At 33.2% G+C, this 9,878-nt stretch overlaps 1 long non-coding RNA gene across 1 annotated transcript; it reads right to left on the reverse strand.

Annotated features, from left to right (window-relative positions):
* Window positions 1–4,767: 4,767 nt before the first annotated feature.
* Window positions 4,768–6,881, reverse strand: LOC149387457 (uncharacterized). Its single transcript, XR_016301090.1, has 3 exons — window positions 6,599–6,881; window positions 5,604–5,667; window positions 4,768–4,965 (listed from the first exon to the last, which is right to left on the reverse strand). It is a non-coding gene; the product is annotated as an uncharacterized LOC149387457 (long non-coding RNA).
* Between the last annotated feature and the right edge of the window lie 2,997 nt (window positions 6,882–9,878).

Consider the following 9,878-nt stretch of genomic DNA (forward strand, 5'->3'; position numbering starts at 1 on the left):
TCCCGAAACCCCGATGTTGTGTTACCTGGTGAAATCGTGACCCCGTAGTTTTCTTTGCTTGTTATCTCGTGTTTGTTTCTCGTTTATTTTTACGTTAATTCATTTGTCATTTTCATAATCACATCCATCAACAACTTTGTGAAATCAATTTGCTTTAGGTTGTTTAACGTCGCTATAGTAACTGGTCTCTGTGGGATCGATATCCGTTACTTACGTAACTCTATTACTTGTTCGATACGTCCACTTGCGTGCTAGTCATAAAAATATCGCAACATCCATGCTGTTTGTATTTGATTTATTAATATAAAACTGGAGAACTACTTGGATTCTCTATCTTCTATCTCCAATTTTACAGTGAAAAGACCAATATTGCAAAATGTGGACAAGTATGAATCCCGATTCCAACAATAAGGGATAAAAATGGAAAGAAATCTCCCACTTTATCTTGATTATCATCCACCAAATTCTTTTCAATCAATCTACTACAAAACCCATCGGCTCATTCGTAAAAATCGTAAAAGAAATGAGCTTTTAGATTGGGTTCGTAGTCAATTACTTGATTCTGATTGATTAGCAAGAAGGGTAACATTTTTACAATATATAGATCCGACTCATTTTTTTTCATTACTTTTTTTTTTCCTCCACAAAGCACATCTGAAATATCAATGCCAAACAATACCGGGAAGAAATAAAAAGGGTATTTTAGCCAAACAAAAAAAAAAAAAGAGAGTAATTAACTCGAGTGTTGTATAGTTGCTGAGAATGTAGTGAGTGAATGAAGATCAAATAGCTTGAGTTGAGGCCATGTTTTTAAGGGCACGGAAAAGTATCGACATAAGAAAAAGGGAAGAAAAAAAAAAGGATCACTACTAGAAACACTACTACAAATACAAATATAGTTTTCTGATGCGCATGACTATCAGGTGCGACTAGTCGCACCTAAAAGTCGCATTTAAATGACTTTCTGGTGCGACTAGTCGCATCAGATTGTCAACCAGAAGTCCAAAAAATTTCGCTAATTTTTTTTTTTTTTTTGAGTATCAGGTGCGACTTTGTCGCACCTGATTGTTAAAAAAACTTTCAGGTGCGACTTTGTCGCATCTGATTGTTTAAAATTTTAAGCGGGCCAATTCTCCCCCTCATTTTTTCATTCAGTTTTAAAATGAGATTTAAAAGAAAAGAAATTGCTCGGGAAAGAGAAAGAGAAGAAAAAAAGAAAAGAAAGAAGAGAGAAATGGAAAGAGAGAGAGGGAGCCGAGAAAGAACGCCGGAGCAAGAGCGACCACCATCACAGCTCCACCGCGCGCGCGTCCCAGCCGAGCAGAGCGCCACCGCCGCGAGCTCGCCGTGGCCGCCGTGACCCATCCTCCACCGCGCGCTTCAAGCCGAGGAAAAGAGACGTCGCGAGGACGCCGGAGCAAGAGAAACCACCGGGAAATAAGTGAGAACCCTCCAAAGAAGCTTGAATTCGTGGATTGAGGTAAGAATTCCTCTCCTTGGATTGAAATTCGAAGCTAGGGTTCTTGGTTCCATATTTGGGGGTTTTTGGTTCCGGGTTGAAATCAGTAAAATTGGTTGGTTTTGTGTGTTGATTGGGATCAATTATTGATGTTGATGATTTGAAATTGAGGATTGAACTCGGAATTTCTTGGTTGTGGTTTGAATTTGGCCGAATTTTTTAAAAAAAAAAACTGTTTGAACAGCCTTTGTAAATCGACGTGGACAGACTTGTATGACCTGAGTTCTTATTTTTGGATATTTTTCATGGATAGTAGACTGTATGAGCTTTCTAAAATGACCAAGAACATGTAAATCCATTGAGTATTGAATGAGTTATGAATTTCCAAAGTTTGTGTTTCGCAGCAGTAAAACGGGATTTCCAGAATTGTAACAGCGAATTACGGGCTGTTTTTGAGATAGCTATTCTTGTCGTATATATGCTTGTAATATCTCGTTAGAAAGCTACATGAGTCTACTTTCATTTGCCGCTAGAATCAATCGATTTCAAGTTTTGTAGCTCGAGTTATGATGACTTAAGCGCTAGTGGGTCAGGCTGTCGGGAATTCTTTTGACTTGGCTGAAATGAGTTTGTGATTTTGCTATGACACTTGTTTTGGCTATGTGATTCATTTTGACTGTTTGTGACACTTGTTTTGGCTATGTGATTCATTTTGACTGTTTGTGATGTTGAAATTATAGGAGTGACCTTGTTCGATTTGAATCGGTTTTGGGACGTGAATATGAGAAGGTTTTGGCCTCGATTCGGACCTCGCCGTGCGCTCAGCCCCGGCCCCGCTGCCTCCGAGTCCCAGCCACCGAGCCGCTGTCCCCGAGTCCCCGGCCGGCCGTCCTAGGTTAGTGTATATATTAGTTTTTTTTTTATATAATCATATATTAGTTAGTTAGCTAGGTTAGTTAGGTTGATAAATATATATTAGTGTATTAATGTGAAATATGTAAGTTAATATATGTTAAAAATTGTAAATGTTAATTAGATAGTTAGTAATTTAATTTTGATTAGTTTGTTTAATTTAATTTTGATTAGTTTATGTTAATTGTAATTGTAATTGTAATTAATTTGATAACATGTTAATGTTTTGTAATATGTTTAGGTTAGTGTTTCTATTAAATTATTTATATAATTATTAGTTTAGGTTAAAATTAGTTTAGGTTAAAATTAAGTTTAGGTTATAATAATGTGATTAGTTTAGGTTAAAATTAAGTTTAGGTTATTTGTATGATTAGTTTAAGTTTAAATTTCCCTGAAAAATGAATGAATATTTTTTTTCCTTTTTTTTAAAAGTAATTTATTGGATAATTTAATAGTTAAAATCTTTAAATCTAATAAATATGAACATTTGTATTATTCATATTTATGTTAATAGACTTGGATATAACTTTTAAATTTTAGTTTTTAAATCATAGAATAACTCCCTATATGGAACCCGATATGGTTCTTCAAATTTTAGTTTTAATATGCTGATTATATATTGTAATATATAATCAGCATATTAATTTTTTTTTAAAAAGATAAAGAGCATCAGGTGCGACTAGTCGCACCTGATAGTCAAGACTTTCAGGTGCGACTAGTCGCACCTGATAGTATAAGAGTTTCAGGTGCGACTTGTCGCACCTGATAATCAAGAGGATTATCAGGTGCGGACTTTCGGGTGCGACTTTGTCGCACCTAAAGTCGCACCTGAAAGTACTTTCAGGTGCGACTTTTGCACTTTCAGGTGCGAAAAAAGTCGCACCTGATGCTATATTTTGTACTAGTGAAATATGACATTTAGCGACGGAAGTATTAGCGACGACTTAGTCGTCGCTAATTTCTCGTCGCTAATCAACCTTTTAGCGACGACTTTCCCGTCGCTAATTTTTTGGGGCGAAAAAAATTAAAGTTTGGCGGCAAAGATAATTAGCGACGACTTTATCGTCGCTAATTCTTTTTTGTCGTCGCTAAGTTCGCGGGAAACTAATTAGCGACGATAAATTCGTCGCTAATGAGGTCTGAATTCATTTAGCGACGATATAATCGTCGCTAATAATGTTGAATTAATTTCGAATTTTAAAGAGGGAGAAATCCCTCCCGTTAAATTAAAACGAAATGATTTAGCGACGATTAGTTCGTCGCTAAAGGTATTTTAATCGTCGCTATACACTTAGCGACGAACTAATCGTCGCTAATTATTTTCGAATTTTGACGAATTTTAAAGAGGGAAAAATCCCTCCCATTACAGTAAAACGAAAATGATTTAGCGACGATTAGTTCGTCGCTAAATGTCTGAAATTTACTAATAGCGACGGATTTATCGTCGCTAAATGAATCGATTTAAGTTCTTTTAGCGACGAAATGAAATGATTCAGCGACGGAAAAATCGTCGCTAAAGGTCTTTAAATACCAGATCGCGAACCAGCTTCCTCATTTCTCTTTCTTTAACCTAAAACGATTTCTCTCTCTCTTTCTCTCTCCCGCCGTCGCCGTGCCCTCCTCCGCCGTGTGCCGCCGTCGCCGACCTCGTCGTACCCGGTAACTCTCTCTCTCTCTCCTCACTTCTCTCTCTCTCCTCACATCTCTCTCCTTACCGGCCTCTCTCTCTCCCATTGCAGCTCCTCCGCCGCGCTCCGCCGCCGACGCCGTAGCCACTTCCCCGCCGACGCCGTCCTTGGCCGCTTCCTCTTCTCTGGCCGCGCCGTAGCCACTTCCCGCTTCCTCTTCTCTTTTCCTCACGTCGGTAAGTTTTTTTTTTTTTTTTAAAAACTTTATATATATGGATTAATATATTAATATTTACATAAATGTTTAAATTATGTATAAGTATAATTATTTATATATATATAAATATAAATTAGGATTAGATATATAAATATTTATATTATGAAATGAATATGAAATGAAATTTTGTTTGGATTAGTAAATTAGAAATTATTAAATTAAGAAATTTTGTTAGGATTAATTGAAATTAGAAATTTTGTTAGGATTTAAAAATTAGAAATTTTGTTAGGATTTAGAAATTAGAAATTTTGTGTGACGACCCGACTTTTCGGACCGTCATACTAACCTTAATTCTTTTACTTAGAAAAAAAAATAGTGGATAATTTTTTTTTAAACATCGTTTCATATATTTATAAAGTTTAGACTTTAAAATAAAACAAATTTAAAAATAACCAACATCTGAAACCTTACAAAAACATTTGATGAAAATAAGAGAAGTACTTAATTCGGAATCTCAAACTAAAGTAGATGGTTTGAATATTCGACGGAAATAAAACCTCAAAAATTCAACTTCAGTTTTGCGAAACTAATTAAACTTGAAAAATATCTTAAGCATAAAAAATCTCAAACCGAGTGTTTAGAAAATTTCGTAGCGGAAGTCTTTTAAATAAGTGAGCGGAACCACAACCCAACCCCTTAGCCATCGAACGCCGCTGATCCACCTTCTCACTTGTTCATTTGTTGCTTACCTACAATACGGACGAATACACATAATATGAGCTAACGCTCAGCGAGAATAACTATAACTCACAAAAAGAGATGAGTAATGCGATGCATGATCCGGTTATTAGTGTTTTAAATTCTAATAGTGTCATGGTCTTTCGTATCATAAGTCTTATCATATTTTATTCGGGGCGCCCCTAGAGTAGTCGTACCAATTTCAGTGTACACTTTGGAAACGAACTACGGGGCTGCGACCTCCCATAGTTCGCACCATCTAATAACATATCATATGAGAAAACTCCCTTTATGAGCCCGTAGGTCGGCTCGAGAGAATTCTCTTAATACCTCCGTAGCTCGAGGCGGTACGACTCTCTTACTTATCTTATCACTTGATTATTTGCGTTACATACAAAGATGACATATGACATAAACATAAATAAAACATGCTAATAATTAGAACATGTTATGCCAAAGTTGTACTAAACTCATACATAAACTTATCATAACCAAACATGAAATAATAATCACAAATCACTCATTAACATATACACGCACATAAGAAATATCACACAATCAATCATATAACACATATTAACCAAATCAGATCACACACTCATCGTAATTAATTTTAAGCTAATCCGTATTGTAGTGAGATTATTCTCACCTTATTGAGCCGGGGAAAAGTTCTTAGACTCTCGAACGATTGGAAAAGCTATTCGGCTCGGTACCTATTCGAACGGGTAGGAATTAGGTTCTTAGAAGACACTTCTAGACTAACAAAGTTTCTGGAAAAAAAATCAGAGAAGGAACAGGGACGTCAAAAGACGAAAATACCCTTCGTCCTCGGGTTCCGGAAAAAAAATAATCTTAGAGAAAAATTCTGGAAAAATTCCAGAGACTATAAAATATAAATTTGAACATATTAGTCTTCAGTGATAAGACCAAAATCGGGCTCCAACATGAAGAAAACTAATTTAAACATATATTGTCTAAAAATTGGGTTTTAGAGAAAACGAGACGGATCTGCGCACTTGTTAAAATAAAATACTAACAAAAATACTTCCGGTAATTTAAACCTCATACTTATTTTTCTATGTAACAACAACATATATAGGTATCTCGTATACAAAATTCCAGCCAAAATACGATTTGCAAGTATTTTTAAAAAAATATAAAACCTCTCTGTTTGAAACAGGAATAAAACTTCGCGCAATAATTTTAATTTATTTTTATAAATTAAATAGTTTATCCAAAAATTACAAGATTTTTAAGTCATACTAAAAACATGTTGAATATTCTGGTATAAAAATCCCAAATACAAATTCGTTTTGTAGCTGTTTTACTAAAATCAAAACTGGCTGTTTGGATCATTAAAAAGAAAGTTCTACGTACCGATGGTAAAAGATTTTTAGAATAAAAACGGTTTATCCAAAATTGATGAAATTAAAAATACATGCCGTAAACATCTTTAATATTTATGTATAAAAATTTCAGCTCAAAATAATATTCATAGCTATATAAAACATTGCGCTTTCTACAATACACAAGAATTATTCTCAGCCAGAAAAAAAAAAAAAACTATCCTTTGATGTTCATAAGAAAATAAATACAAATATAAAAAAAACAGTAACATGGCTTATCTTAGGGGCATGAAAGTACCTTGATAAGGCTGTATAGGATTGCTTATTAAGATTTTCAGGGGCAAAAAGGATGTGATTGCTTTGATTTATTATTATTTTTTTTTCTTTGCTGGAGAGAAAGATCGGGAGAGATAGAATAAAGGAGATATGTATGAGAGGAACAAAAAAATTCTGACTTCAAAAAAATTATAAAACCTCTCGTCTCCTCATTTGATATAATTTACGTTACAAATTTTAATGTAACAATTGTCAATCAGAGAGCAATTAAAGTCTCACTAAAGGACGTATAAAATCAACATTCATGACACAAAATGTGATTGAATATTCTGATAGTATATTACCATTACCATTTCTTTACGTAACTTGCATAAAATATAACATCCTCTTTTGACTTTTCAAAACTTGTGATATATATATATATATATATATATATATATATATATATATATATATATTACTTGTCAAATTCATTATTTTGTCTTTATACTCATTAAAGCTATACAAAAATACTTAACAAATAAAAAAAACTTTCTACGGGCATATATATATATATATATATCTAATATTATACATGTGCATATATGGTTGATTAAAAAAAATTATAATACACAAAGAAAAGGAAAAAAAAATAGTTTACATTATAAATTAAAAAGAATTTCACACATTACTAAGAATCAATAAAAGTACATACGTCTTCTTTATGTCCAGTTGCACATTACACACCCATAAAAGAAAAAGTTAGAGAAAAAAATTATTACTTAATCTAATGTACATAATATATACATACACACACGTAATTAAAATTTTATATCACATACTTTCATCTTAATAAGAAATTACATTTCAAAGAAATTTTATCTATAAGAAATTCTCATAATGACTAACTTAAAATTTTAATTTTCCATCACACAATTTAAATTTTCACATAGCTAAATTTTGGGGTTTCACATTTTGTTAGAGTAAATTTTGTTTGGATTAGTAAATTAGAAATTATTAAATTAAGAAATTTTGTTAGGATTTAAAAATTAAAAATTAGAAATTTTGTTAGGATTTAGAAATTAGAAATTTTGTTAGAATAAATTATTAATTAGGTGGTTATGGATTTAAAAATGAATAAAAATGTTAAATTAATTAGTTGGTTACGGATTTAAAAATGAATAACAATGTGAATTTAATTAGTTGGTTATTATGGATTATGAATTTTAATAATCGAACCACTGAGGTTGGATTTATTGTTAGTTTTAGGATGTTTCTATGCAGGTTTTAAAGTTAAAGTTAAATTTATCTCCCGTCAACGTGATAGCAGAAGAACGACTCAGAATAGCGGGGTATGTGTACCAAGTGAAGGAGGTCACGACTTCTACGGTCAAGTAGAAAACGTCATTGTCTTGACGTATCAGAACAATTGTCGTGTCGTCTTATTTCAATGTCGTTGGTTCGGTGACCAAGATCCGAGGAAAAGGACACGCAACGACAATAACTTGACAAGCGTGTATGTGGCAAAAGAATGGTACAAAGACGAGCCATTTATTTTGGCAACTCAAGCGAAACAAGTTTTCTACTTGGAAGATAACTTCAATGGTCCTGATTGGCGAATCGTCGAAGAGTGTAATCATCGAAATGTGTGGGATCTTCCTGATATTGACCTCATTCTTGGTCAATCTTCGTCTTCAGTTCAGTTGTCAGTAGAACCGTCAGATTTAGATTCATTGTCGACGCGTCATCAGTCTGCAATACCAGAGCCCGTGAGCAACGACGCAATGAACTTGTTGGAAAATATTGAAGAAGAAGAGTTTATCGATGACGAAGAAACTGAGGACGAAGAATTGATGGAAGAAGATGATTTGTAAGATGACGATGATTGATAGTATATAAGGTTTTTCATTACTTACTAAATTAACTGATTTAAATCATTACGAACGAATGCATAACTAAATAAATTTTGTTTTGAATTTCAGATGGCTGCGGCTACAGGGGTTGGAGGCAGCGGAGGCGGGGAAAACGAGCGGCGGGACGACAAAGCAAACGTCGCGACTAGTGTTTTATTAGATATTTTGTGTATAGTAGATTATTATTTACATATTTCTCGATAACCGAAAACGTACGTAACCGGATTTTAAATTATATTATATTTCTTGATTTGGATAATATAATTTAGTTTTTATTTGATTTTTCATTTTAGAATTTCATAAACAAAAAACCATAAAAAATAAATAATTAACGACGAAAAAATAAAAAATAATAATAATAATAATAATTAGCGACGACAAAGTCGTCGCTAAATATTATTACACCGAAGTATTTAGCGACGACTTTGTCGTCGCTACTTCACGCGGGAAATTTTCGGGCGTGAATTAGCGACGACAAAGTCGTCGCTAATTTCCTGTTTCAAAATGGAAAAAAACTTCTCGTCACGACATTTAGGGACGAGATTATCGTCGCTAATATCGTCGGTAAATATTTAGCGACGAAAAAATCGTCGCTAAATATATTTAGGCACGCACATTTACCGACGATTTTTATCGTCGCTAAAGAGATTTAGCGACGATTATGGGGGTTTTAGCGACGAAAAAAATCGTCGGTAAATGTCGTATTTGTTCGAATTACCTTGAAAATCGGAAACTATGTCGAAAAATTTGATGTTTGTTTGAAGTTTGAAGTTTGAACGCTTGAGCAGTCGGTTACCACTGTTGGACGGTAGTACCTGCTGAACAAGGTTATCTAAGGATCATATCCGCCTAAAATTACGAAATATGCCACGAATCTAATGAACGAGTTTTAGGAAGAATATTTGAGAATATTTAAGGAGACTCCCATGATCTTAAAATATAAAACAAATAATATTTTTTTTAGAAACATAAAGGGTATTATAAAATAATGACTGTTTAGTTAAAAATATATACCTGTTTGGTAGTTAACTCAAAAAGTTTTTGTTTTCTATTTTTTAATTTTTGTAGTTGTACTGAAAATTATTTTGCAGTTGTTTTCAAGAAGTTGTTTGGTACAATTTTCATTTTTGTTTTTGAGAAATTGAAAAAACTGTTTGGTACAGTTTTCATTTTTGTTTTTGAAGGAGAAGGAGAGAAAAGAATAAATTTTTGTTACAAAACACCTTTTATTTGTTTTCAGTTTTCTTTACTCTTTGACAAAACAACTTCAAAATTTTTTGAAAATTTTTTCCGAAAAATTAAACCAAACGCAACTTTCACTTTTTGTTTTCAATTTTTTTATCTCAAAAAGTCAAAAACACTTTTTGGAATGAAAACCAAACACAACCGTGATTCTATCTTGAGATGAAC

Source organism: Urtica dioica, chromosome 8, assembly GCF_054948205.1.
Source record: "Urtica dioica subsp. dioica isolate 48M chromosome 8, U.dioica_male_clone48M_v1_H2, whole genome shotgun sequence".
NCBI classification, from domain to species: domain Eukaryota; kingdom Viridiplantae; phylum Streptophyta; class Magnoliopsida; order Rosales; family Urticaceae; genus Urtica; species Urtica dioica.